General features: G+C 35.5%; 1 protein-coding gene across 5 annotated transcripts in view; it reads right to left on the minus strand.

Moving 5' to 3' along the window:
* Positions 1-911: 911 nt before the first annotated feature.
* Positions 912-14,763, minus strand: part of XKR4 (XK related 4) — a 475,624-nt gene continuing 461,772 nt past the window's right edge. For 2 of the 5 annotated variants that reach the window (XM_074319279.2, XM_074319278.2), the window contains exons 4-5: positions 9,324-9,356; positions 912-1,634 (exon numbers count right to left, since the gene is read on the minus strand). The gene's annotated coding sequence lies outside the window, so the exon portion shown is untranslated. Of the gene's footprint in view, positions 9,357-14,763 lie in introns of all 5 variants that reach the window. The other 3 variants (XM_074319276.2, XM_074319277.2, XM_074319280.2) reach the window with 2 other exon arrangements.

The raw sequence follows: 14,763 nt of genomic DNA on the forward strand, positions 1-14,763 counted from the left end.
TATAACAATTAGTGTATCTGGACTCATTTCCTTACTTGACTATATTCCTTCAGAAGAAAATGTGTTTTATTCATGGTTATAACCTCAATACCATGCATGTCAAATGGTTGTAATTTTAAAAAAAATGTTTGTTAAAAATCACAATGTAAAAAATATAAATGCTTACAAAAAAGATTGGAAAGAAGTATATCAAAATGGTGAGCTTTAAGTAATTTTTACATTTAGTTTGTGTTACTATTATAGTCAGGAAGAAAGAAAACTAATAAATTACTCTATAAATTACTCTAAAAAAGAAAGAAGTAAATCCTTGAATTTTTTTCATTTCTTTGCACCTTGTAATAGTTTTATTTGTTTCTATTTGTTATCCATAGTAGTTTCTACATTTATAGCCAGAGCTCATGCTATACTTTCCTTTTAGTATTTAAAAAGGAAAGCTTTTGTAAAGCAGTAAAACCAAAAACCAAAACAAAACAAAAAGAATATTTTAAGAAAACCAATTATATAAAGCATAAATCTTAATTTTGTAGAAGAATAAGGCACTTAGACACATCATTTTTTTAAAAGTACTTTTGTTCATTGACATTTTTTTCCTTTTATTAGTGTTAAAATAAATTATTTGGATTTTTAGGCCTCTTTGTGATCTGAAACATCTCTTTGCTTTTATAATGGTTCTAGAGAAACATTCTTTAGCACTTCTCAGAAATAAATAAATAAAACATACCCTAGAAATCTATATAATTTAATTTTAACTTTAGTTCAGATTTGACAACCTCAGTTCTGTTTATTTTAAGGTTTAAATCACATTGTCTTGGGACTATGCCTTTGAATATGCCTTCTCCTTCTATCTTCCCGTTTTAGACCAACAATGTCCTGCTCTCTTCCTAGACTTAGAAAGAATCAGGGACTCAGACTTCTGTTAAAATGACCACAGTGTACTTTATTTAATGATTTTGGTACCTTGTGTTGCAATAAAATAAAAAAAAGTCTACAAAATCCAAATATATAAAATTTCAAGTTTTTTTCTTTTTTTAAAAGTTTTACAAGAAAAATCATGTAACGAAGGAAATTTGTTCATTATGAAGCACTACTTTCCACTTCATCACAAATTGCAACTTACTTAACAGACCAAAATAACCATGGTACTGTAGTACATCAAATACTCCACATACTGTGCTTTCCACTAGAGCACATGGGACTGTGGCCCAGAGACAGCAGTCTCCAGCCAACAAAGACACTCTTACAATCTGAATGCTAAAGGAATGTTTGGATATGTGGAACTTGAATATATATATTTACAAGAAGTAAAAAAAGATTAATAACTAGTTTAACTCTTCATTTCAAATAAAATTCCAAATACATTTGTACAATGTTCACAAAGGAAAAGCACAAGAACTGCCAAAGTTATCATTGGGGTCCAGGCACTGTGCTCGTACTGGGGGAAATGTCTACACCATTCCTTAAACACACACACGGGGTCTCTCAGACCTTATTTCTGTAATGGTCCAGGAAAGAGAAACACAGGAATGGCAGTCCCGCGCAATCAGAATGTCATGCAGAGAGTTGACGACAGGGAACTGAGAAATGATTGGTCCATTCTCTTCAGTTTGCTGTTCATCTGCAACCTGTTACATTTTCTTTCCAGAGATAGATTTTAAACAAAAAAAGAAAAAGAAAAATTGAACAGGGAAAAGAGCACAAAATGTTTAAGGCAAATTAAGCAAATATAGAGCAGCTTCCCTTGGTGTTGAGTGGAAATGAGGATTTCACCCCAAATTGAACTTAGAAACAAATGAACAAAATGAAGTACAACCTCTGAGGTTGAGTTGATTATGTCATATACAAATTTTTGAAAATTGCTTTGCACCAAGTATCTTTTTGAAATTTTAAATGAAAAACTTGTTGGTTACAAAATGCATGATTTCATGTTTCTAAATTAAACAACGGTAGCTGAGGTAGTTAGATGTGAAACTTACTTACTTAAAATAACTGGAGAATGAAGAACAAACATCAGTAGCAAAAATCCTTGTCATTTGGAAGCAGGTTTATGTTGTACACTGGTATAATGCTAAGCAAAATGCTACTATTTTCCTTTTAGATATTATTAATTAAACCAGAATATTAGCGGTAGTAGTATTTGTTTCCAATTTGTTTGGTAAGATGTCCGTACAAAAGAAGCCTGTATCCCCAGTAATTTTGTTTGTAACTCATGCTTTCACCATTTCCTCATTGAAGCCATAATATAAAGTGGCATTAGTTATTATTAACAGAAATTTCTGATCTAAACTGTAAGAAGATTTTAGTAAAAACTGAGAAAATAATCAATAAGAAGGATGATTTCGTGCTTACTTTTACAATGTTTTTGTCTTAGCCCGAAATTCATTACAATATTTGGCTTCAAAAGGGGAGGGAACCTCTGGCTTATTGGTCACCCTCCTTGTTCTGAGAATGGGAAAAACCAAACTTACATATCCTTCATTTTCATTATCTCTCTTTCTCTAGGCCACTGAGCTGCCTGGTAACTGAGAAGAAAAGCAGGAACAATTTGATAGAGGCAAGGTTCTCAATCAAGGTCCTCTCACTTCCTGTCTGACTGAGCCCTTTACTAAAGAGAGGCGTCAGGTGGGACCTTCAATAAGCAATTGACAAAAAGCTCCATTTTTCAGCTATTTCATATCATTTAGATATGAAAGGGGAGACATTCCTTTTGAGCAAGAGAATTTTCCATGTTTTTTTTAAAACTATTTGTTTATGGGATAAAATATTAACTGGAAGTGGTCATGAAAGTTGACAACTTACATTTTAAAAAGCATCACACACATGATGATTACATAATGACTGGTTCACAGCTGTATAATTACATTTATCTTTGCTAAAAACTAGTTTTCTAAGAGTCCCTTATTTTCAGGGAGGACTCTGGAGAGTTTCATGTGGGCTGGAAAACCTTAAAAAGAGTAAAATGTATGGGGCATTCAAATGTCCTTTCCCCCAGTAATTAGATGCATAGCTTATATCTAATAACATGTTGTCTCCCCTTGATTTTTCCTCTAAAATTTAGATTCTGTCATTTCAAAAATGGTCCAGCTCTAACACTTTTAGGTTTTGTTTTTGTTCCTTTGTGGTAAAATCTCACAACCACAAATTCTATCCACTGCCCTCCTTTAATCCTGGCTTAGTCTACCTGAAAAGTTGTCACACCTTTTCCTATTTCCAGGTCCTTGCTTCTAGTCAACTTCAGTTTTCTTGTGCAAAAAACAAAGGAAAGACATGGATATTTCCCTACATAGCAATAAGGATATTCTGCCGCGCTTTTGTTTGGAAAAGCATTGATGCTAGGAACTGGAAAAAAAAATCAGAGATGTTCAAATTATTTTGACTCACTTACTATACTCATATTTTGAATCCAAAAAAATAATACTTATCTTAAGTCTGGTGTGATGACATTATTTTTTTTAATGGATCAGATTAATTGCCTAGCTTAAATTCATGCTTCTGATAGCTTTATACCATGCATTAGAAATGTTTAACCAATCTGAAATTTTAAGCCTTTGATATACCACTGGCAACTAGATTTTGGAATCCCGAAAAGATTATGTTGAATGTATACATTATGTCAACTCCAGGCACGACATGATTTTAAACCCATTTACCAAGATAAACTTTCTGAAAACTTATTTCATATTTTCAAGAGCATGCACATTTGTTTTGCAAAGGAATATAATTATTAAATAAGGACAGAATGGTAATATTTATGTACAACAACTTTGCTTCATGAAGTCACATCATTAAAACATTATCTGCACTGTTAGTATAGTTCATGAATGTATTCTTTCTTTACAATATTGCCTCCATGTCTCAAAAATGACAAATCATGTTATTTAGCACTAGTTATTACCGGGATTAGAGATTAAAGCAAGAGAAAACATGTCACTTTGCGGGGAAGTTTTCCAGGATAGTCTTGTGGTGTTTTTCCCACTCTTTGTCCTGTAGCCATACTCCTGTCTGTGTACATGAAAGCATATATGCATATGTGCAGCTGAAGCCCTTGTGGAAACACTTCTCTGAAATATTTAAAGCATATTTATAATCTGAAAAATTAATCAACTCAGGAGTTCCAAGTAGAAATAAAACTTTACATTCTTTAATTGGGTTGTAAAGGGCGAGGTATGTCATATTAGGGCTAAAAGAGGATCTCATTGTAAACAACACAAAAATCTAACTTCAGTAATATCTATTAAAAATTTTCCCTCCTGGTAGTGAGTGTTCCAGAACACCACCTTGCAATCATTAGTACTGGACTCTGGTATCATGCATGCGTTCTGAAAAATATAGCTTGGGATCAGGCATGCAACCTCCTTATTCATCAGAACGAGCCAAGTTTTCTGGACACATTTAATGAAATATTTTGTAAAATTTAGTTTATCTAAGAGGAAAATTGTCATTCTATATGAAGTTTCTCAATGTTAGTATGAAAGGAGTTAATTTTCTCATTAAAAAGTTGATAATTAGAAAATAATTCTACATAGACCTTTGAAGAAAAAGTTTCACTTTCATTAAGCGATCAAGAGTAATTACATGCTTTGCTTGGTGAGTTATTGCTGTTGTGCTCCTCAGTTGGCTCCACCTCCTTCACCACAGTCTATTCCAAGGCCATACACAGGTCTCCTTTGTGCTAGGACTACTAGTTACCAAGTGTCAGCACACTTTGAGAACTCTAATTAACCTTCACAATGTCCCTATGAGGTAGGTAGATAAATATCTCTCTCTTTTACATATGGGAAAAATGAGCTAGAAGGTGAGTTTCTGAGGCTAATATGACTGACCAAGGATGAGGACTTGAGTGCTCAGAGTCCCACAGTTCCCGTCATTGGACCACACCCCTCTATGCCTTTGTCTCCAGAAAGAAATGTATTCCATAGTGTAAAAGGATACTGTGTCGGGGCCGGCCCGGTGGCTCAGGAAGTTAGAGCTCCGTGCTCCTAACTCCAAAGGCTGCTGGTTCTATTTCCACATGGGCCAGTGGGCTCTCAACCACAAGGTTGCCAGTTCAATCCCTCGAGTCCCACAAGGGATGGTGGGCTCTGCCCCCTGCAACTAAGATTGAACACGGCACCTTGAGCTGAGCTGCCGCTGAGCTCCCGGATGGCTCAGTTGGTTAGAGCGCATCCTCTCAACCACAAGGTTGCCAGTTCGATTCCTCGAGTCCTGCAAGGGATGGTGGGCTGTGCCCCCTGAAACTAACAATGGCAACTGGACCTGGAGCTGAGCTGCACCCTCCATAACTAAGACTGAAAGGACAACAACTTGACTTGGAAAAAAGTCCTGGAAGTACACACTGTTCCCCAATAAAGTCCTGTTAAAAAAAAAGAAAGAAAAAAAGAAAGGATACTGTGTCATAGAAAATATTTAAGTATATTTAAAAGTCCTTATATTCAACACAGGGATTTTAGTTTTCTATTAAACCATAAATTCCATTAAATTATCACATAATAATAGATAACTGAAAAAAAACACCTAGTGTTTTTGTAGTTGCCAACTGATTGCCTCTTGGTTGCAAATTCACCTAAACATTGAACTAAACAGCCTGTCAATAACATGAAGGTAAAAAGATTTGGAAAAGGATTTAGTGAAGTAAAAATCTCAAGGAAAAAACAAAACCAAATTGGATTTAGGAGTAGCAGATCTGTCTCCTGGAGCCCGTTAGTAGACTATGACAAGCCAAAAAGGCCTGCCCTCAAAAGAATTTACAAAACACGATTAGCATAGAGCAATGACACCCAGTGGCTGGAGGCCTTTGGTACACAAGGTGGAGTATCTTTTTGATTCCAGGGAAAACTTCTGCATCTGATGGGAGGAGGGACCCTACAAGGAAGGGGACTGCCTGCTCCATGAAGTCGTTCTAGGTTGGCACCAAATGTAGAATTTGACACAATCAAAACACTGCCTAAGAACCTACAAACTCTCAAATTTTCTCTGGAAATCCTCTCATGATCTTTGCATAGCACCTTCCAGTGCTCTGTGTATCTGCCTGTCTTCAGTGCCCGGAGCAAGTTCTGCAACATAAGCGCACTTAAAAGAAAATTGGCCTGAATAAGGTCATCTGTTTTTCTGCCCAGCTTCAGAACAGTAAGTGAGGTAAGCACACGATTTGAGGAAATACACACACTCATCAATCCAGAGCCAAATCAGATGAAACAAGGAAGAAATGTCCACAAGTAATCATAAATACAAGAGTTGTATGAATATCTCAAACTTCCCTTCTGGTTAGTGAATTTATTTCCCTTCGATTTCATCTTTTTTTTTTTTTTTTTTTTCCTGTGACTACAAAGAAAACACTAATATTCCAATGTGTGATAGCCAGTTAGTCCTTGGCAATCAAAATGACATCAACAAACCAAACCAAACTAAACCAAAAAAGTGTATTTTTTTTTAATTTGGGAAAAACAGCTTTTACTTCTATAGACACCATGAAATTCTCCATGAAATAATTGCATCAAGCAGTTTAAACTGTTTTTATGGTTAAAGGTATAAGAAATCATTAGAATTAAAACTCCAATTTGAAGTATAAACGTTAACAAATTTGTATTTCCCTTGAACAATTCCGTCAAGTAAACTTTGTGAATGATTTAGAGTATGTGAAGAGCAGAGAGGCAATTATAAAATAATGAAAGATGAGAAAAGGGCTGAATTAAAAGGTTCGTTGCTAGGAAGGGGTCAAGTGACAGGCCTCCAGGACTGTCACTCTGAAGGAGGTCTGTGGTGCAAAAACATCTGAATACACCCAGGACAGCCTCTCAAACCTCTCCCATTCATGTGTTTGCTGAAAGTAAATAAAAATCAAATAGCATTTGCTCTGCATTATTTATTTCTCTTTGCACAACAAAAAGATTTTTAGCAGCAGAATATCACCAGCAATAGATTACTGCACAAGAAAGTTAAATTATATTACCTACAACACCTGAGTATTTTCTGTCTCTCTAGACAATACCAGACAACCAGATGAAAACTGCTTGATTCAAACATCCGGATTTTCCCAAATATCCAAATGTTGGACATCACAAAGACCAAATTTGCTCCTTGAGTGACCTACTTCTTCATTTTTCATTGGGATATTTGCATTCACGTGGACAGTCTTTATTTTTTAATAATAACATAGTGTCTACTGCAGTTTAGTGAAAATGGTTTAGCAATCATCCGGAAAATTCAGATGTTGAAAGCCCCCAATGAAAAGAAACTCTGTGATGAGGAAAAATCAGAGCTTTAGGACTATCAATGGTCTAGTAGTTTTGTCTACATTGACAAATTGCTTAACTGTCCACTCTTTTTCACTTCTATTATTCTGAAAATTATTCTCACAAGAATTATTTCTCCAGTTTAGGGACAGATGCACAGAATAGGTGATAGCAGGATCAGGTTCCGAAAACGTTTAAATGATTCAGCTAATGCTTTAAACCTACTTCAGTGGATTTGAACACAAAGCTTCTTGTGATGTCATGACATATTTAAAATGGGGTGATGAGTAAGGCCATGGTAACCCTGAATCGCATCGTTGTTAACATGAGGGATAACTCAATGGTTCATGTTCTACAAGCAAGAGTACTCACAATTCCTTAAAATAACTCATTTTATAATCCATCAGAAGCTCCTGGCATGCAGAGCTGGCTTGTGGTGTTGGGCCCAATGACTAAGGAGAACTGTCACATGGGAAAATTCCCTTAAGGACAGAGTTAGTCTCAGAGATGAAGCCACTGACATCTCCTCTATCTTTCCACTTCAGTCATGCCTTGGCCTTTCATAAACAGATGCATCTATTGTCATAGTTATAAAATGGCAGGGGCTACCTTGAACCTCTGCTCTATAAAAAGGCAAATATTACTGATGATCCACTAACAAGTTTCCTCTTTAGTCACCACACCCGGACCTCTACATTAATAGAAAGCTTCTGTCCCAATACCACTCACAGTCACTCTTACTCATGAGCCTACTTTAAGAGGATTGCTTATTGCTCCTGTGTCCCCACAGTCAACCAACTCACTGTACATTACAGGGTATCTTTGTGCCAATTTTGGCTTGGGAGTTCAGGAAATTAACACTTTCTTCAACTTGTTAGTTTTCCTTGCCTTGCAATTGAAAATAAGTCACATGGTGGTAGGCCACATTTTTACCATTACATTTCAGTACTTGTGCCAAGAACTAGTTTTGAAAAATGACTTGCCAGAGTAGGGAATGCAGCACAATACTGGCACCTGTACTGGAACTGTCGCTCAATAGCTCTTGGTACATCTTGGAGATAATCACCAAGGTGATAACTTAGGAAGGAGAAACATCTTTGAAACACAAGAAAAATGATCCTTGCTTGTTCTTCTAATTTTTCTGTTAGATTGCTGATTAGATAACTCCGATGACTTTCACGCATTCATTTGGGGTTAACTTCTGGAATAGTTATATCAAAAGGTTAGACAGAAAACTTTATAACATATGGATGCCTGACTCCTTGCAAACTCTGAAACTATACTTCTACGTGAAGTAAATTCATTCTTACCTTGCAGCTCAAAGATTTCTTTAAACAGAGAAGCGATTGGAAAAAAAACCATAATTTTTAATTATGAGACTACCTGTTTACTTTTAAGTACATTAAGAATGTGAGATTGGTGATTTTAGAGCTCGCAACCAAGATTTTGCAAGGGTCCGAGAAGCAACAGGAGACCCAATTCCACACACAAATGAATTACGGTTTGAAACTGGCAATGTCACCACCTAGGAAGCCAGGAGTCAAATTACTCAATAGCTACATCCATGCAGATTTTACCTCTGAAATTGAATTATAAATTCAGCTTTTTTAAACTTGTTATTACAGTGCTGATGATGGTACTCTCAGGAAATGAAGGGCAGCAATTGTACTCAGAGAGATCAATCATTAAACAGATGACAATGACATTTTTTTTTTTCATTTCCAAACACAAGTAGATTTGTATTCCTTTAAAGTAAGTCTTATGACCCAGTACCCATTCTCTGAGCTATGCAAGCCCCCAGGAATCCATTGACTTTTTTCCTTTTTTTTCCAAAGCAGTGCTTACTGGCCAAAACTAATGAAGTGGATGAATATTCATAGCATGAATGATGAGGAAGCAGGTAGCATGAATTCATTAGTGCTCTGCCTCACGGGGGTCTTTCTCTTCAGGCCTGGGCACATCACCGCACGACATGGAACGAAGTGCTCCTTTTCGCTAACTGATTAATTTTCCCTTGCAGTAGCTTGGCTACAATATTACAAGTCAAGAATTTGCAAGATTAAAGGGTCTGTTGAATTAATTAACGCAAATCACCTTCAGTAAAGCTTGACAAGTTCCAAGATGGTTCTGTAAAAAAAGAAGGGAATCAATGGCATCAGCAATATGCAGCTTTGTGACAGACGAGGCTTGCTTTCTGAGTGTGACTGGTTTGCTTCCCCACCCCTCCCCCTTTCTCAAGGCAGGAAGAGATTTCTTTCTTTTCACAGAACACCAAGCCTCTGATTCAGACCAAGGAAAATGTTTCACCCCAGGCTTCAAAACATACTTCAGAGATCTATTTCCTTTTATATGTACAATACATTAGAAAGGTTAATAAGGGAAACTGAATATCTTAGTTGTTTGAAAGAAGGATATAAAATGACAATTCTTTGAGTAGCTGACAGAAGTCCTTTGGTTACAGGATGATGTGTTATTGCTCCAAACTTGAAGAGAATAAGAACTCACAGTGGGCTGGACAGAAAGCCACAGGTCACAGGTTAACTGCTGATTCAATGTAGCAGTGCCTAATACACCCAAAAAGAAGTGCTAATTTTCCAGAATCACAATGGATTGAAATGCTTGGGTTGATTTAAGACATGTTCTACTGGTTTGTAATCAAAATAGGAATTTCTTAAAATAATAAAAACCTGAAATATATTTTCAGCACACTTAGGGGTGTTTTAGAACTTACTGATAAATGAGTTGATTTGAAATAATTAAGAGTGTAGTAAATAACTCCATGCCAGAATGCTACTAGAACAATTAAAAGCTGAAACACAACATCTCCATTTGTTAATATTTGTAGTACTAAATGAAATAAGAATTTGATTAGTTCTATTTTAATGCAAATCAAGCAATAGAGAAAGAAGGGGCCACCAGTTTAATTTGGTAGATGGAAATATAATAAAAACATGAAACCTTACATTTTCTGAAATTTTAATAACAGAGTAGGTGACAGGCTTGAATAATAACAAAAGAGAGCATTTTGTGTTGGTACTGTGCTGGTAATATTTGCTTATCAAGTTGATTAATTAGTTTTGATGTTGATTTGTTTTGTTAAACATGATCTTTGCTCTGGAAACATCATACTAGTAACTATATTCTTCTTGCCTGGTGCAGTGGCTAGACTAGCAGTAATCAGGGTAGTGAACCACTAATGGTGGCATAAACCTAGAAATCATGCCTGGGACCTCGCACCATTATTAGGTCAATTGTTTTATTTATGGAATTCTTTGAATTATTCTGTGCTTGTAAAAATTAATATGTTTTTTTCTCTCTTTACTTTTACTCCACCATAGAGGACCTACAGACTTACACATTCCCTAACCAGAATTATTTCCCTTAGAGAAAATTAGTTATGCAAGTCAACAGTTATCTTAAACAATAAACTCCTTAGATCTGTGAGAAGCCAGTCACTCTGGGCCATAATGTAGGACAGAGTCAGATTGGGTATAATGGCAGCATGAGTATCCACGCAGGTTGGGTCTGGTTGTCTCAACTCCTGATGGCAATGCAACGCAGCGCTTCTCTTCTGGGAATCAGAAGTATGGCTTAAGCTCAACTTCTCAAGTTACAATAACTGAGGTTCATGCCTGGAAATTTGTTATTCCTAAATAACTGCTATACTGGAGACATTGTATGTGTTAATGAAAGATGTTTCCTGAATATCAGAGAAGTAGCTTATTTGAAATGTCTTCAGACATTTTAGAGGCATCCTAAATTCATGCGTCTTCTTAAAAGAAATTCTCAGGAATATCTCCAAATTTATTCAGTGATGATTTTTTTGAGTCAAATACTGTAGGGCAAGAGAGTATTCTCATTTTTTGTTGTTGTTGTCATTGCTTTGTGACCTTGATTTAAAAATATCTAGTGCTGGAACAGCATAAAAAATTTTTATAAAATTACTTTTTATAGGCAGTCATCCATTGTTGATTTAGCTTTGATTTATATCATTATCTTATGTTTGTCATTGTGTTTGGCAATTGTTAATTGTGAGGCTTACATAATACAATCTTGGAAAAGCTTATGCTTCTTTATTGTTCTAGTATAGAATTAAATGTAGATATTAAAAAGAGAAGCAGTGCGGTAGAGAAGAAAAGAGGTAGAGTTGAAGTCAGAAGACTCTTATTCTGCTACTAATAACCAAGTATGAGCTGCTGGAATGTGAAATTCTTTTTGCACTTGACTGTGTATTGGCCATCAATACGAGTCATAACTTAATAAAGATTTGCTTAAATCTTATCAAAATAAGAAGACAGATGATTGTTTGTATTTTTAATATGTTAAATTCAGATTGATCATCATCAGGGTTGAGAAAATTTTTGGTTTATTTTTGGCTTTCTTTTTAGCGTCAGTTCAAACAACAACACACATAACTTACTACACAATATCATTGAATGGGTTATAAGTCTGTCTTCCTGTAGAACACAGACTTGTTACATTGAAGGTGAGGAGGGCGATTACTCATCATTTTATAGTCAATTCAACAAATATTTGGCAAACATATATTACGTTCTTTGCATCTAACCTTTCAATCTAAGATAAGGTTCCTAGAGTTATATGATGGGTCAAACTAGTGGCATAAAAATCTTCCTAAATATTAAATTTTGTGACCTGCAAGATACTAAATCAATAAAATTTAGGGGAAAATCATGGCAATGAAATAAAATAATGTCACGTCAAGGATTTGTTGACCTGTTTTTCTTCCTTTCCTTTCCTTCCTCTCTCTTTCTCATTCTGGTCAGTGTTAAAGTAAGTAGAGGCGTTTAGTTATTTTTCAGTTTGCCTTACTGGATGACAACAGCATACGTATATAGAATACAAGAGAAAACCGATCACATTAATATATATTTATTACTTATTTTAGTATAGAATAGGGCCATGAAGAAGGACATTTGTCTGGGATAGAAGAGTAGCATCTATCTGCTTACTAATTCCCTAATTTAGGGGATAAAGTAAAATTCAGTTACAGCTGATAGAGTCTTCTATTTCTAATCATTGGTTTTTTATTTTCAACTTTTCATTTTTGAAAGTCATTTTTGACTTTTTTTATTTTTCAATTACAGTTGACATTCAATAAAAGATATCTTTGACTTTTAAATGAAATATTTTTGGAAAAATTTGATTGTCAGATTATGATTTTGCTTCTCTTAAAACCTTGCCAAATCAGGAATAGATTCTGATGGGACAATATTCTTTGGTCTTCTAGAAGAATTTGTGATGGTTAAAAGTTGTGTAAGATACTCAGCTCCACATTTTTCTAGCTGTGGGAACTTTGGCATTTGTTAATATCTCTGAGCTTAATTTTTGTTATCTGTAAATGTCACTTAGCTCATAGATGGTTGTAAGGGTTAAATGAGATCACATTCATAAAGCTCTTTAGCACAGCACTAGGTACATGACAAGCCCTCCATCATGGAAAGCTTCTCTCTATGTGGGGAACTGAACTGTAAGAAAATCTAAGAGGAAAAAAACAACCAAAGCAAAAATTTGGTTTAGCCAGTGTTCTGACATGTTATGTCAGTATGTTATTTATATCAGTAAAATATTTTAGCAAAAACAATTAAACACTTCAGGAACATTAAACCACTCCTTATTTAGCAGAACATATGTCACTAAAGGTTGACTGAAGGTTTATATTTCTGGGCTAGATTGTTGCATACAATATAACAAAAGCCTGATTTAAAAAAAATTTTTTCTTGTGGAATTTAGAGACAGAGCTTCAGATGGATGGTGAAACAATGTGATGCCTCAAATACTCAAGGGAGAGTTTCTGAACCTCTTGTTTCTGTGGGTAAATGGCTGTTTGCCACTTCTCCCTGCTGTGAGAACAGGATTGCTACAATTGGCAAAATTAAATGGCTCATCGTGTTTTTATATATTTCTACCCACATTCCACAGAGTTTTACTTCGGAATGAGTAATTATACTATTGAGGCTGTTGACTCAGGCATATATTGAGCCTTTCCATGTGCCCATTTTTAGGATAGCAACAGGACAAGACCCCTGTCCATAGAGAGAACACTGCAGTGGACAGTGCAGTTTGCCTGAGTGAGGAGAGGAGAAGCAGCCCAACTGTAAGATCATTTCACAGCCCCACACAGGTAAGGGCCAGAGACTTGGAAACGGGGATCGTGGTGGGGGTGGGGTGGGGTTGTTGGTACAGGGAAATGGCCCATCCTTAGCCATTTTGAAATGCTTCCACTTTAGATGGGGAGAAGGGGTGTTATGAGTCACAAGCTGGCAGAAGCCATCATTTTGATTGTTTTCAAAAGTGACATCGAATTGCTGAAGATAAATGAACATGAGTGGATCTGCATCCATCACTGAAATTATAGAAACAACTTCAGTCCTGCTGTGTTTTCACCATGCACTTCAACCATCCTCTGAGCTATATTTCTGAAAGGCAGTCTGAGCTATTTTTAAAAGGCTTTAAGGACTTCTCCTCAGAAACATAAAAATGCAGGCATCTCCTCCAAGCTTTATATAGAAACAGAAATGGCTTGGGAACGATGTGTGAGAATGCAGGGGAGCACATATTTAATCTAGAAAATGGTCCATTAGATAAAAATAACCTCTGGATTCTTGTCTAAACATTGTGTCAGAATTTCTTTCCATTGAAATGGCATTCGGTACATTTAAAGGCCAATGTGCAACCTTACATAGTTCTAGTAAGGACACCAGAGGTTTTCTTTACTCAGCTCAATCAATTCAGAGAAAGAAACTGAAATGACTCAAAACTATTCTCTTCAGTTGCCTTAACAAATGAGCTCCTTAAGGAGTGATAAAGCTTATTCAAGCTAAAGTGCTAAATCATATCTAGGTATTACCAACTGATTTTCACAGGTGTGTTGATGTCTTATAGACAGGGGTGTACGTTTGGGCTGATGTTGAAAAAGGAGGAGGGAAAAACTTTTTATCTAAAAGTTCATGTGTCAATAACATACTAATTTATATGCATGAAAGGGAGCATATACTTTACCTTTTAATCTGTTACTTTATTGTGTGTATGATATATAACATACGAGGTATGACAATTAACTTCACGTATATATGATATTTTTAAAAAACAGTCATTAAGATTTCAATTATTCCCATTCACTTTTAATTGGTCAGTGCTATCACTTCATTTATTCATGGAGCAAAATAAATTGGGCATTTAGAAATTAAGCATAAATACTTCATTATACTTTATCTTCAGATTATCTTTATATTTTATATTTTGCTAATACTTGAACTGCACATTCTTGCCTTGTCAGTAAGAGATGTTACTTTATTTGTTGAATTCACAGCATTGTCATAAATGAACAGTAACTGAGTGCCTGCAAAGTCAATGTTACTGAACTAGACAGTAGTTCAGTAAGACAATGTAAATATGTAAAGAGAATTTAAAGAACATAGTCATTTTGGGGCACCAAACTTTGACTTACATGAAAAAGAATTTTTTCCCCCACACAAATACTTAGTCGCGGTGTGGTTAAGATACATATGTTCTT

This window comes from Rhinolophus sinicus, chromosome 7 (assembly GCF_057876585.1).
Source record: "Rhinolophus sinicus isolate RSI-liver-muscle chromosome 7, RSI-T2T, whole genome shotgun sequence".
NCBI classification, from domain to species: domain Eukaryota; kingdom Metazoa; phylum Chordata; class Mammalia; order Chiroptera; family Rhinolophidae; genus Rhinolophus; species Rhinolophus sinicus.